The sequence below is a fragment of the Eschscholzia californica genome, unplaced genomic scaffold, assembly GCF_041429995.1.
Source record: "Eschscholzia californica isolate CP2 unplaced genomic scaffold, dmEscCali1.0.p SCAF_2, whole genome shotgun sequence".
In the NCBI taxonomy this organism is placed as follows: Eukaryota; Viridiplantae; Streptophyta; class Magnoliopsida; order Ranunculales; family Papaveraceae; genus Eschscholzia; species Eschscholzia californica.
The window spans coordinates 29,705,155-29,719,680 of NW_028238309.1; positions in this window are offsets into that span (position 1 = coordinate 29,705,155).

Below are 14,526 nucleotides of genomic sequence, written 5' to 3' on the forward strand. Positions count from 1 at the left end.
AAGAAGACGAAAAGCTAAAAGAGGAACATATTTGAAAATAGGGATCCAAATAGATAGATTTAGGGTCCACACGCTCTAGAGATACGATGAGTGTTTGCTTGTGTTTCTCCCATATGATTGATTTATAATTGCTTGATTGTCTCATTTAATGATAAAATATTGCATTTTTTAAGGTTTTGCCCATTGAACTCCTTCTATGATTGTTTTTGGTTCGCCTTTTTCACTAATTTTGCCTCTAGTGTTGATTGATTCTGCCTTCATCACTGAGTATGTGTAATACCCACTCCACCTAATGTGGTGTGGAAATATAAACCCTTAATCCCCACTTCTCTTTTCTTATCTCCCTCTCACGACAGTTGCACCCTAGTTTGAGAGGGAGACCAACCTAGAAAGATAAAATTGAATTCTAAAGAGAGATGAGGAGGAAGAAGGAACATCAAAGGGGCTTGGCTAGGGTTTGGATTTCATCTTTTTTGTGCTACAAATCAGGTAGGTTTCTTCTTCCTTAGAGTTTTCACAACCTTTTTCAATTTCAGACCTTTTTCAATTTCATCATTGAGACGCTCTCAACTCCTTGAGGGCTCTCCTGCAAATCTAATTCGACTTATACGGAAGGATCTCAGAGATCTACTATCTCTACCTCTATTTCCATATCTATAAGCTAAAAGAGATAGAAACCGCAATTTCTCACATTCGTATACCGCCGATGGTTTGGAATACCATTGTCAGTTTGTTGCTCTTATCGAATTTCTTCGATATCTTAAATGTCTCCCACTTGTCTTCTTGGAAATAACCATTATTTCAAGGAAGACACATCACGAACAACAAATGCTTTGTTCTTTGATGGGTTGTAGAAGAATCCCCTATATTTCTTTATTTATAAAGAAATACTTTGTCTTTCAGCTTTTAGACGGAATGTGGTCAGGTAGGAAGAACAACCTTGTTTGAGAATATATCCCAGAAAGTGTTCGGATGATTGGCATATACCCATCATTAATCGACTCATGTCTAGCATGTTCGATTACTCCCACTGGACTCATCACCCATATGATATGTTTGTTGGAGCAAGATGAGAAACTAATTCTCAACTTCTTTGATGGTCATCAAATTCTTGACTTAAATATTCATCATCTTGATCCAATCGAATGACTTATATTTTGGCTCAAGTGGATTCTGGTTAACTCTAGTTAGTGTATTAATAGTTTTACATACATCCGTATGCATGAAGACTATTAGTTCACTAGTCATATCTTCCTTTCTAAAAGGTGACTTTATCAAATAGTCCTTTGTAACAAAATTCACATGTGTCGTATGATTCTAAGTCATTGGACTTAGAAGTCCATACCATTGGATCTTCCTCATGTGTCTTATGTTAGTTTGACGCAATGACAAAACCAGGGCTGACCCGATTGAATCCTTTGATTGTAGCCTCTAGAATCCTTGTTAACGTTTTCAGTTCTCCTAGAACCGACTTTGTTAATTTAGCACTGGTTTAAAACATATGTTTCTAGAAGAACATAATAACACTTATTAAGTTCTAAGCTAGATCGGTGTCTAAAAGAAGACTTTGATCCAATTCAGCATCCTTAGCAATCACTTGCTTCTGCTCCATCTTGGACCTCTTCTCCTTTTAGTCAAGTATGTAATTCCCGTGAGCTCCTACTGAGCTGCACATCCGGTTTTAAACACCTGATGAAGGGACTCTACTACACTTTCCAACTAACTTTGTTTACAAAGATACAAGAACCGGGATTCTCAATTCCGTTTCTTTGTCTTCTAAGTACTTTTGGTAGTTTCCTGTAATGGCCTAGCCATTGCTTTTAAAACTTTGACCCTTATGCCTTATGAATCATAAGAACTCTTCTTATATTCCTTTGGTTGTTTAATCTGAAGAACTTGTTTCTTAGATTCAAACGTTCCTTAATGTTCTTTTTAGTTGTCTTCACAAACTGAGGTAACAACGAACATTAGGAATGGGATATTCTCGGATGTTTTCTTTGTTTCGAATTCGAGAGCGTTTCTCGGATTCTAATCCAATCAAGGAAATAAGTTTCGTTTCATTCCTTCTGATGGAATGAATGAAGGTTAAAAAACTATTTTCTAATAGTCATTTATATACTCTACACTAAAAGAAAAAGCAAAATCCTAAAACTTATTATCATTGCAAAGACACAGTTTTGCTATATTATTCAATGAAAATCGTCCCCGGTTGAATAATGCGATTCCAAGACCCCATTTCTTCGATGTTAAGCGTATTAGGGCACTGCCCTTAGCCCCGTCGTCCTGGGTGAGTAACTCTTTACTGGTCATACTCCTATGACTCTTGGTTGATGAATAATACGTTTATGTGTTAAATCCATCCTTTGCCTCGAAATCCAACATCCTTTTGCTGACTCGTTGAGAATAACCAGTTAGACATGTAGACCTCTTCATAGATCTACCCGTACTGTCCCAAGGTAAAAGATGGCACCCTGCGGAGGCAGACCCACCATCGATGAAAATGGGCTCAGCAGGTGTCTTAATCTAGCTAGGCTTTACTCAAAATTCTTTTGGGGGACTTTTATGTAATTTATCAAGTATGCGTTACTGTGAACTCTATCGTAACCATTCATGACTTTAATACGTAAAGTTTATGTCAGTTTGCGCAAGGAACTAATTAGTTCCTAGTATAACCCCTAAAAGATCTAATCTTTTAGGTTACCTCTTGTTTGCCTATGGTTCGTTTTGGTTTACGTCATTGAACCTCCATTGATTACTCCCACTTGAACCATAATCTCATCGTTCGGTTCATCAATGGATCCTATGACGCTATACTCTAAGTATTATTCGGGCACATACTCACTTGTGCCTAGTAAAAAGAGTCGATTACTTGTCTAAAGGAAATACTACTCTACGCATTCACATATACATACACACGAAATATGACATTCATAAAATAAAGTACGTATTCTAGATTCGTTTCTAGGTTTGCTATTTGTGGGAAATTGTGACATCTCTATGTTTAATGGGCTTTTAGGTTTATTTCTGTAAAATATGAACTAATGGCACGTTATGTTTCTTCCTTAATGATTTCTAAAATCGATTCCAGGAAAAACTCCGTTTGGACCCTCGGAAGGCTGATGTGGTGTGAAATCACCACATTTATGTCACTTAATCTAGACGAGTTAGTCAATTTTATGTTTTAATTCTAATAAGTTTTGTTTATATTAATGACAAGGTACCACAAAAGAAATATGCAAGGAAATGAGCTCAAAAGACCCCTAGAAGAGTCAAGCGCGCTTAAAAGAATCTAAGAAGAGGCCCCTAGAACCAAAAGAGCAAAATGAGGCAAAAGAGAGAGAAAAGAATACGAAGGGTATTTTGGTCATTTTGTACCTAAGAGGGTCAAAAGAGAGTTTAAAAAGGTCTATGAAGTCTTAAGAGCATGATGGTCACCTTGGTGAAGACTAGAGAAGAAATGAGCAAGTTAAGAGATAAAAGCAAAGTGGTCATTTTACAACCTTGGGTCAAGTTAGAGAGTCTATGGGTCAAGCTAAAGCTAATTGGGGTCAAAAAAAGAAGTCAAAATAGCTTGAAGAAATCAAAATGAGCATTCTAGGTTTATTTAAAGTTATCTTGATTAATTCTAGGGTCACTTTAGCTACAATAGTTGTTAATTTGTAGGGAGATAACGTACCAAATAAGAGTAATTCATGCTTTCATGCACATTTGTGATATATCTATGATTGAATCCTCTTATAAGTGATTGAATTATGTCTAATAATATCCCTAGTTCTTAATTACTATGTGGTTTCTTATTCTTACTAGTAGGTATAAGTGATTTAAGTCAAGTACTATGCCATGACCATGATTTTAGACTCGATCTCACTTCCGATTGAATGTTTATGTATGAATGAATCCATGAGTATCTAAGTCTCTTGTATAGGGGTTTGTGACAAAGTATTGATATGTTATTGTGTGTGTTTATTTTGGTATGATTCTTGAATTTGATGCACATCTCATTTTCGATAAGCCCATTTCATGTTGTATGTCATGCATCCATCATAGTTATTCGTTAGGCATGCATTATTCTCGATGAAGACTCGATGTTACTTGAACATGGCATCCTTTAACTAGGTATCATCACGAGATAAACGCTAGTATTTAAGTTGCCTACCTTAAGGTCGAGAATAGCTCGAATTCGAATTCGGACCAAAGTAAACATACACATGATCATTTCAAGATGAATTCCCAAATCCTTGACCTCTCTCATATTCTGAATAAAACCAGCCTCCCACTAAGATTTAGTTAATAGTTTAAGTTTAGTTATCTCTTTTGTTACTTAATGGATCCAAAACCCCCGTTTATCTTTGTTCTCTTTTTATTTTTGTCTAAGTTTGCTTGTGATACCTAGACGATGGATAAGGCCCTTAGTTATCCAAACTACCTTCCTATCCTTGGATTGATCCCGGCTTTGCCGGATTACTACTTGATACCTCCGCTTAGGCGTGCAACCTTTTCGGGTGCATCAATGGTCCGGGTCAATGTCAGAAAAAAGTTGTTGAAGTTCGAAAAAGAAAAGTCAAGACCTCCCACTCGGATTAAGGCTCGAGTCACACTCGGAAGACCCATGTAAAACATGGTCAACATGCTCTTTGACTAGCCCGTGTTGCCCCATGACAAGTCTAGCACCAAGGCCTAGCACTGCCGGACCGGAACGGCACGTTCCAAACGTGTCGGGTCCATAGGCTTGGACTCGTCCTGACACTAGGCCAGACGCGTCCTGGACGCGTCTGACCGAGTTGAAGCCTTCTCGGATAAGAAATACGAGAAGTTAGGATGCACCAGACGCGTCTGGGAGCATGGTCGAGGTCTGGGTCCTAGACTGAGACTTTCGCATCCTAGATCATCTTGGACTCCAAGTCGAGATGACTTAGGTATGCCCAGACGCGTCTGGTAGGGACAGTCGGTCGCGTCTTAGGCACGACCCGACATGCTCGGACGCGAATCTCCCGAGATTCCCGTCCGAGACAATCTCGGACACCCAGTTCGAGATGGCCTGGGGCGTGCCCTGAGCTGGCCGCGACTGGTCAGACACGTCCTAGGACGCGCCCTGACTAGTCCGACTAAATAGCAAATGCTATTTTTGCCCCTTCTTTTTCTTCTTCCAACCAACTTTAGCTGCTGTTTTTGAAGGATATAGTTCTTCGGTCTAAAGGGTGTCCTTTCGAAGCAGTGTCCTTCGACCAAGATGGCGATGCGTACAATTTGTCAGTTACGATAGCAATGACTTTATCCGGAAGATCATCTAGTCTGGTCCAATTAGGGATCGTAATGCTTAGCTAGAAGCCGCTTATGAACGTCGGATCACTTTGGAAATCCGCTGCTAACATAGAACGGATCCTACAACGGGTTACACCAAAGAATGGTAGCTTGATCGGAGAGAGTTAACTCGTGGGAGCTTGCCTATAGATGGATATGATCCAATCTGATAGTGCCAAAAAGATAGAAAGAATCGGGCTCAAAAAAAGAACCCGAAAAGGTGGAAAACCCCACTTATGGGGTGTCCTGATCAAGCCCATTAGGGAGTTGATCAGGACCAGCCATAAGAGTAGGGTGGGTCAGCCAGGCCGAGCGCATCAGTGGGCTTAAGTGTCCGGCCACACACTAATTAGGGGAAACCCTAATTTTAGTCAGAAAGAGTTCTGACGTGTTTATCTTTATTAAGACTCTTATGGAAACCTAATTGGACCAAAATTCTAATTAGGGTTTCCCTATATAAGGGTCATTGGAGTTCAGAAAAAAGGGTTGAATTTTTCTCAGGAGAAAACTTCATCTCTCTCACAATATAGAGCTAAGTGGAGAGAGAGGGTTTTAGAGAAAAAACTCCCAATATATCTATGGAGTCAAAAGAAGAATAATTCTTCTTCTCAACCTTCAATGGAGTTCTAGCAGACAACAAAGAAGGGAGACCAAGTTATTTACTTTGGTGTCTCAAGTAGAGGAGCGACAATTGAAGCTCTCATCTTCTTCGGGATAAAGTCATTGGAATCTAGTTCGTGGGAAAGCGAATCCAGGTATTCTCTTTTCAGTTTTTAGTTCATTATTAGTTCATCGATATGATCCTGGATAACTAGTGTTAATCATATGATGATTGAGATTCTGCTTACAACATTAGTTAGATGATTATGTATATTAGATACATACAAAACCCAACAGTGGCATCATGAGCCGTTTGCATGTAACTAGTTTTGGCTAGAACGAATTAGATTCAGACTTTATTGATTAGATAGATTAGTTTGAATAAAGATTCGGACATGGATGTATGTAAAACTATTAATACACTAAATAGAGTTAACCAGGATCCACTTGAGCGAAAATATAAGTCATTCGATTGGATCGAGATGATGAATATTTGAGTCAAGAATTTGATAAGCATAAAAGAAGTTGAGAAATAGTTTCTAATCTTACTCCAACAATCACATCATATGGGTGATAAGTGCAGTGGGAGTAATCGAACGTGTTAGACATGAGTCGAATAATGATGGGTATAGGCCAATCTTCCAAACACTTTCAGGGATATATTCTCCAACACGGTCTTTCTTCCTACCTAACCACATTCCGTCTAAAAGCTGAAAGACAAAGTTTTTCTTTATGAATAAAGAAATATAGGGGATTCTTCAACAACCATCAGAGAACAAATAGTTTGTTGCTCGTGATGTTTCCTTGAAATAAGAGTTATTCCAATAAGACAAGTGGGAGAAATTTAAGATATTGAAGAAATTCGATAAAAGAAACAAACTGACAATGGTATTACAAACCAACGGTGGTTTAAGAATGTCAGAAATTGCAGTTCCTATCTATTCTAGCCGATAGATGTGGAAATATAGGTAGAGATAGTAGATCTCGGAGATCCTTCCGCATAGGTCGAATTAGAGTCGCAGGAGAGCCCTCAAGAAGTTGAGAGCATCTCAAAGTTGTTCAAACCCCTCGCAGGCCTTGAAGACTCATATATCTGTCTCAGAGGACTAAATCCTACTGAAGAAGAGATGAACTACCTACACAAAAGTTATGACGGAATCACTTCGAAATATGGCTTGGAGTCATAAGATCAGAATGGAATCCACGTTTGAAATCAAGTTTGGAACTTGATCTATTTTCTTAAGGGAATAGTTCCTATTAAGTACAAATAGGTTTTTTCAAAGAATACGAAAAACAGACAAGGATGGAAACATTAGTGTTTCCTAGAGCTAGACTAGAAAAGAAGGCTAAAGAGTTTTGGTGTAGACCATGAAAAAACCATCTCTCAAGTCACGATGCTTAATGCTATAATGGTCAATCACTAAGCAATAGAATGTACACATGACACATTCCGAAAGGGAGTTGACCATCCTGAAAGCTAAGTGACAATTGCAAGCTTTAAAAATCCATCGAAGGATTGAAGCATGCAAGTAAGAGTAGGAATCTTCGATTCTGCAAAGTAATCAAAAGTTGGTTTCTTTAAGAATGAAAAGAAATTTTGAATTCAGATAGTTCAAGAAGGTTAGTGGGAGTGACCCAGTTTTCTTTGGTCCGGTATGTAGACGACTTACTAGAGATTGAAAACAACATTCTGATGTTGAAAGTAGTTTAGAACTAGGTCAATAAAAAGGACCACACACAAAGGTGAAAGACTTTTGGGCATCAAAGATCTATAGGAATAGATCGATAAGATGATAAGACTTATTCAAGAAAAGTCTTGAAAAGTCTAATGTGAAAGACTCAAAAGAGTAATTCTACCCAAGTCTCAGGAAACATAGCTTGGCATAATTCAGAATTCGAGATATTCTGATGAACAAGCATGCATGATAAAAGATGGTTATGCTGAAAGCATAAGATCGGCCATGTTAGACATGATTAGCGTTCACCTTGACGTCTTAAATACTTGTTTTATTTAGGGTTATTTCCCTAATGCCCCCCAACTTTGTGACCAGCTTCCCGCCTGGCCCCCTACGTTACGAGAAATACCCATATGGCCCCCTTCCGTTATAACACCGTCACTCTCTCTCCTCCTTCATGTTTTCTCTCTCTATCAACTCACGCCACATCATCTATTACGCCACCTCATCACCTTCTCCGGCAGAGGTCGCCGGGCGGCGACCTTCAAACTAAAAAAAATAAAAATTTAGAGAGAGAGGAAGAGAGAATTTTTTTATTTTTTATTTTAGTTTGAAGGTCGCCGGCCGGAAATTTGGCGTGAGTTGGTAGAGAGAGAAAACATGATGGAGGAGAGAGAGTGACGGTGTTATAACGGAAGGGGGCCATATGGGTATTTCTCGTAAAGTAGGGGGCCAGGCGGGAAGCTGGTCACAAAGTTGGGGGCCATTAGGGAAATAACCCTTTTATTTATGGTCATCACCAATCAAACCTGGATAGCTGATCTGGATAGCAACTAAGAAATATCATAAAGTACTTGAGAAAGACTTGTGATAAATTCTTAGTACAATGCAAGGAAATAAAACAAAACAGTCATATGTTGCAAACTTCCAGAATAAGATGACAATCTTGACGTGGAAGAACAGTAAGCTGGAAAGGTTCCAAGAAGAGACTGTTGCAAACTCTACGAATAAAAGAAAATAGTTAAAGCTTGAGAAGCTTTAATTTAGTATTAAAATACTAAAGATTATCATCAGGATGATAACCAGCAAAATCCAAATAGATAAGGTCCATTAACTAAACTGTCACCTTAGACTAAGTATAGAAGTCATACTACGGTCATAGGTATTGAGCTTTTCTGAAAATCTCAGACATGTAAAATTGAGGGTGTAAGGAGTTATACGGGAAGGCTCAATACTTACAAACTCTTATTATTAGAAATAAGTTAATTATTTCGTCGTTAAATCATGGTTTAGTACATAACCGACAATCCAAAAATAGTGAAGCATTCCAAGTAGATTATCAGATACGTAATCTGGTGAATGAAACCCTACTAAGTGAATTTGGAATAGATTCATTATTAAGTCCCTTGTCTAGGTCATTGCATGGACAACAATGACTTACGAAGACTAGCATGTGAGATTGACTGATAGCGCAGTTTCATGGGCTATACGAATTGAGAATTCGAGTTAATTACATAGGTGTATGATTGGGAATATACACAGGATTGTTGGGTTTTATACCCTTCTACTAGTGTTTATAGCGGAAATAAGACATCTAATGTCTACACTAGTATTCCCAGGATCACATGCATAAGCCCATAATAATACTAAGTAAAACTAGAAAGATAAATACCTTATTCGCTAGTTTTCCCTCGAACCTTTCCAATTGCTTATGAGAAGACCAAGAGCTTCAAGCGTAGCTCCTCTACTTGGGACACGAGCAATCAACTTGATCTCCCACCTTGTTGTTTAGCTAGCATATCAATGGTGGTTGGAAGAAGAACACCTTTCTTCTTGACTAGATAGATAGTAATGGGAATTAGCTCACTTTCTCCTCTCAACTTGATGTGGTAGAGTAAGAAAGCTTAGAGAGAAATTCCACACCTTATTCTCTGCCCTAAGAGTGTTTATATAGAACCCTAATAAGAATCCACCTCCTTTTAGGTTTCCTAAAACACCCTTTAGAATAAGATTTAGGAAAATAGTCAAAAATAGCAACTATTGATATTTTCTCAATTCCCTAAGGAGGGAGCGTCCAAAAACCACGAAAATTGGCAGATATAATTTTTATTATATCAGAAACCCACCAAAATTCAGCCCAATCCGAGTCCTAGAAGTACCTGAACCGATCTAGGCCCAAAAAACTTGTTGTTGGCCTTTTTGTACTATCTTTGCCTAATTCCTTTTTAGGCCTATGAGATATGTTTATGGGACAGTCCCATGTTTATATCTCACTCCCACTAGTCATAGCCTAGATCAATTTGTCACTCTTATGTGTAACCCGTTGTAAGATCCGTTCGAAGTTAGCCGCGTATTACTTCGTAATTCGACGATCGTAGTTGGTCTCTAGCTACAACTCTACGATCCCTAAATCAATCGGACTTGATGATCCTCTAGATAAATTGTCCTATCCGACAAATTGTTCGCATTGTCACCTTGGTCGAAGGACATCTCCTTCAACTCCTTCAGACTCCCACTTGGACTTAGAACAAGTGCAATGCTCGATTCCCGTGTCAATTAGTATCCCATCTGATAAGTCACGTCATTCAGACTTTCTTGATATCCGAGTACAACTGTAAAAGACAAATGATTAACTCCTAACCCGTTTGAGCGTGGCCACGCATTTTCAGTTGCTACTCATCAAGTGGCCTCGAGACACTTTGTACCTAATGTGATTAGGATGACACAATCCATTGTTGCGCTCCCACTTAACTTCATGTCTATCCTGTCCTTCCCAGTATCCGTTTTTATAACCTCCTTTTACGGCGCGGCGTTTGACGGAACCAAAGTTGGGCATTCCTTACATAAGATGAGTGGAGCACTCATGTTTTGAGAAATCTCTCCAATCTTGTCTTTATGAGAAGTATTGACAATCATCACGAGTGATGTACTTCTCATTTTGAGGGTTATCCAGTGTATAAACCTTTTACACACCCACGAAGTCGAATATAATATACTATTCCTATAGCCCATGAAACTGCGTTATCCTACGACTCCCGTGCTAGTCTTCGCGAGTCATTGTTGTCCATGCAATGACCTGAACCAGGGATTTGATAATAAATATTCCAAGTTCACTTAATAGGGTTTCATTCATCAGATCACGTATCTGACAAACCTATTCGGAACGTTTTATTATCGATGGACTGTCGTTTAAATACTAAACCAAATTTAGACAACTGTGAAATAACTCTATTATTTCCGATAACGAGAGTTGTAAATCTGAGCCTCTTCCGTAAAACTCCTTTTACCCACTCAGTTTTACTCGTCGAGGTTTATTCCAAATTTACCTCATGTCTTAGACTGTGTATGAGTCTCATACTATGTCTTAGGGGACAGTTTAGTTGGACTACGTATGTAGTCCTTTTTAAACTTTGCTAATTATCAATTAATTTGAAGATTGCTTTCTTCAACCTTGATAATTTCTAGTAACTTTTAGTAGAGTTAAGGCTATTAATTCTTTGTGTAGTATTTGCAACAGTTTCCGGCTTAAACACTTTTAGCCTACTTTCCTTCCATGTCTGGAAGTTTGCTACGATGACATGCTCAACTTTTGTACTACTTTATCCTTTAGCCTTCTAGGATATTCAAAGTAGTGTTTTCGGTTTTCCAATCCGAATTTGGATATCTAAATGCTAATCATGTCCAACATGATTGACTTTATGTTTTTTAACATAAATGTCTCTCTCATACGTGCTTGCTTATCGGTGTCTTTTCTAACTCCGAGTTTTACAACGCTCTCTGTCATGAGCTTTTGGGTCGAAATTATTTTAGACTTTTCCTGAGTCTTAGATTTTCGGTTTCGGATCTCAAGCGTCTTAGCGTACTGAGTCTTTCTAATCTTATCATCTTTCTTGATCTACGCTTGTAGACCTTTAGATGCCCAAAATGGCATTTTATCCTTTTGTGTGTGGTCCTTTATTGAGTCAGTTCGTTATTGTTATACAACATCTTATGTCGTACTCAATCTTTTGTATGTACTCTGCATACGGACCCGGAAGGTTTGTTTACTGGGGAAATCGAAGATTCCGACTCTTGCGTGCTTTAATCCGTCGATGGATTCCTGAAGCATGCGTGTGGACATAGCTAGACTGGGGAAATCCAATTCCTTTTGTCTAGTTTCGGGAAACTCGAATGTTTCCATCCTTCTCAGTTATCTACTCTGAAAAACTAATTTAGGTCTTCCGTTGACTTAAATTATCAAGCTACATGTCTTGACAAGATGTGGATTCCATATTGTTTTTGCTAGATGCCAAAATTAGAGTCAGTTTTCCGTCTCTGCGCCGGTCTTTTTATCTCTTCAGAAATAACCTTTATCTTCTGAATCTTTGAGATTTTACTTTTGACCTTTTAGGGCTTTTGAACAACAATTTGGGATATTCTCAACGGCTTTGAGATATTCCTTTAGAGACACTTTCAACTACTTTGAGAGTTCTCCTGCGAATTACATTCGCTTTTGTGCGGTAGGTTTTTAAGATCCAATCTTTTACCTTTTCCTTTTCGAGGAACCGCGGTTTTACTGTCTTTCAACAGTTTTGTTGCTCTTGGTCGAACTTAATCGTCCTGTACAAGTTTCATGATTGTTCTTCATGACTCTTCATTAGTTTTCTCATGATCGAATTAATTCGACTTGTACTTTTCTCCCACTTATTCTTGTAATAATTAGTACATTTCTCCCAGACTACTAGGTGTGCTAATTACTATAAGAATACTATCATGAGCAACAAACACTTTGTTCTCTTGATTGCTAGTGGAAAAGCCCAAATTTCTTCTAAAGAAATCGCGTCGGACTTTAGCTAATTTTTGTAACGCTTTTACAAGCTTAGCTGTTAGACGGACTTTGGTAAGTGTGAAAACAATCGTTTCTAAAATATATATCTTAAAATATTCGGAAGACTGGCTTAAACCCATCATTGATCGAATCATGCATAACAGTGCTCGATTACTCCCACTGAATCCACCATCCCTCAGATGTGTTCCATGGAGCGAGTTCTGAACCGTTTCTCAACTCCTTTGATGGTTATCAAGTGTTTGACTCAAGTTTTCACCACTCCAATCTAACCGGATGGCTTAAACTTTCTATGTCAAAGTGATTCTTTACTTCGGTTTGTACTTTGTTTGAACCATTCAAACATTCCGACTAACACTTTATGAAGTTGTCAGAGTACGTATTTGAAGTTTCTCTCGTTAGCTTCTGCAAGTAAACTTATAGGTCTGCATAACACTGTATGAGTCCTAATAGATTACTAGTCTCTATGCCTTTTGAGAAGGGTGACTTTGTCAATCTAGTCCTTACGACCGAATTGACACTGTTGAAGTTTAATGAGTTTGAATCTCTTGATATCAGCCATTATCAATGTTAACCTTCAGTTAATTTTACCACTGGTTCCTAGAAGAACAATATAACTATTATTAAGTTCTAAGCTAGATCAGTGTCTAAAAGAAGACTTCAATCCCTTTCAGCATCCCTAGCATTACTGCTTCCGCTCCCTCTTGGATCTTTACTTCTTTTAGTCAAGTATGTAATTTCCTTGAGCTCTACTGAGCCGCACATCCGGTTTAAAATACTTGATGAAGGAATTTTACGATACTTGTTTTTAACTGTGTTAACAAGGATACGGAACCGGAATTCATAATTCCATTCCTTTTGTCCTCCTGGTGCTAAAGGTAGTTTCCTTTTAAATGGTCTAGCCATTGTTTGGAAACATTCACAGTAATGAGGAATACTCTTGATCAAGTACTTGGCAACTGCTTTTCTTTGATCAAATATTTGTCTCACTTGACTGATCCTTTTGCCCTTTTGAATCTCAAGAGCTCTTTCTTAGATTCTTTGTACCAAATCTCAAGAACCTTTCTTAGACTGGATATTCCTGTATGTTCTGCTCAGTTTGTTCGTAACAACCTGAGTGACTCATCTAAGGTCTTATTTGTTTTTGTTCAATCGATATTGAATTGGGTGATAGGTGTATTCTGTCGTCTTCCCTTAGGATGACTTTGAGATTGCCTTGGAGGTCTCGTAACTCCCCATTTATGACTTCAGTAGGAATTTCTTCCTCAGTTTGTCTTAATGGTTATGCTAGCATCCATTACTCTTCCAAAGAGAATGTTATACGATTGCTTGCAAATGGCTTTTGACCTTCTTTGGTATGAGTCAACATTGGGATTGGGTATTCTAGTACGCTTTCCTTTTAAATCTGAAAACCATTCTCGATTTATTCTTCCATTCTAAGAAGTTAATCAACACCTCCCTTAGGTGTGATTTAGAGTTGAACTCGTTTGTGTCATCTTAATACTACATAAAGAAATGGCAAACTTTTAAAACTCGTTATCGTTTTTGACTCCGTCGTTCCGGGTGAGCGAACTACTTCACTGATTATACCTTATGACTCTTGGTTGATAGATCTCACTGATAAATGACTAATCTATCCTTTTGCCTCGAGTATCCAAGACTCTCTTACTGTTCTCGTTGAGTAAAACCATTTAGACATGTAGGCCTCTTCTATAGACCTACCTGCATCGTCTCAAGGTAGAGGAGGTACTCCGCGAAGGCCGACCCACCTTCCTAGAACAAGGGTGCAACGAGTGTCTTATTTTGGATAGGCACTTTACTCAAAATTACTTTTGAGGACTTTTACGCTAGTCTGACGTTTGTTATAGTGAACTATTTAGCCTAACTAACATCCACGACATAAAGCGTAAATAAGTAAGTAAATGCGCGGCGCGAGAAAGTAAATCAAGCAGACATGGATCCTAGTATGGCCCCTAACCTAGAAGATCTAATCTCCTTTGGTTTTCTTCTTGTTTCGCCTTTTGGTTCGTCTTAGATCGCCATCTCTGAACCTCCATTGATTTCTCCCACTCGCCTTTAGATTCCTTCCTCGAGCTTCTTCAATGGACTAATTGACCCTAAACT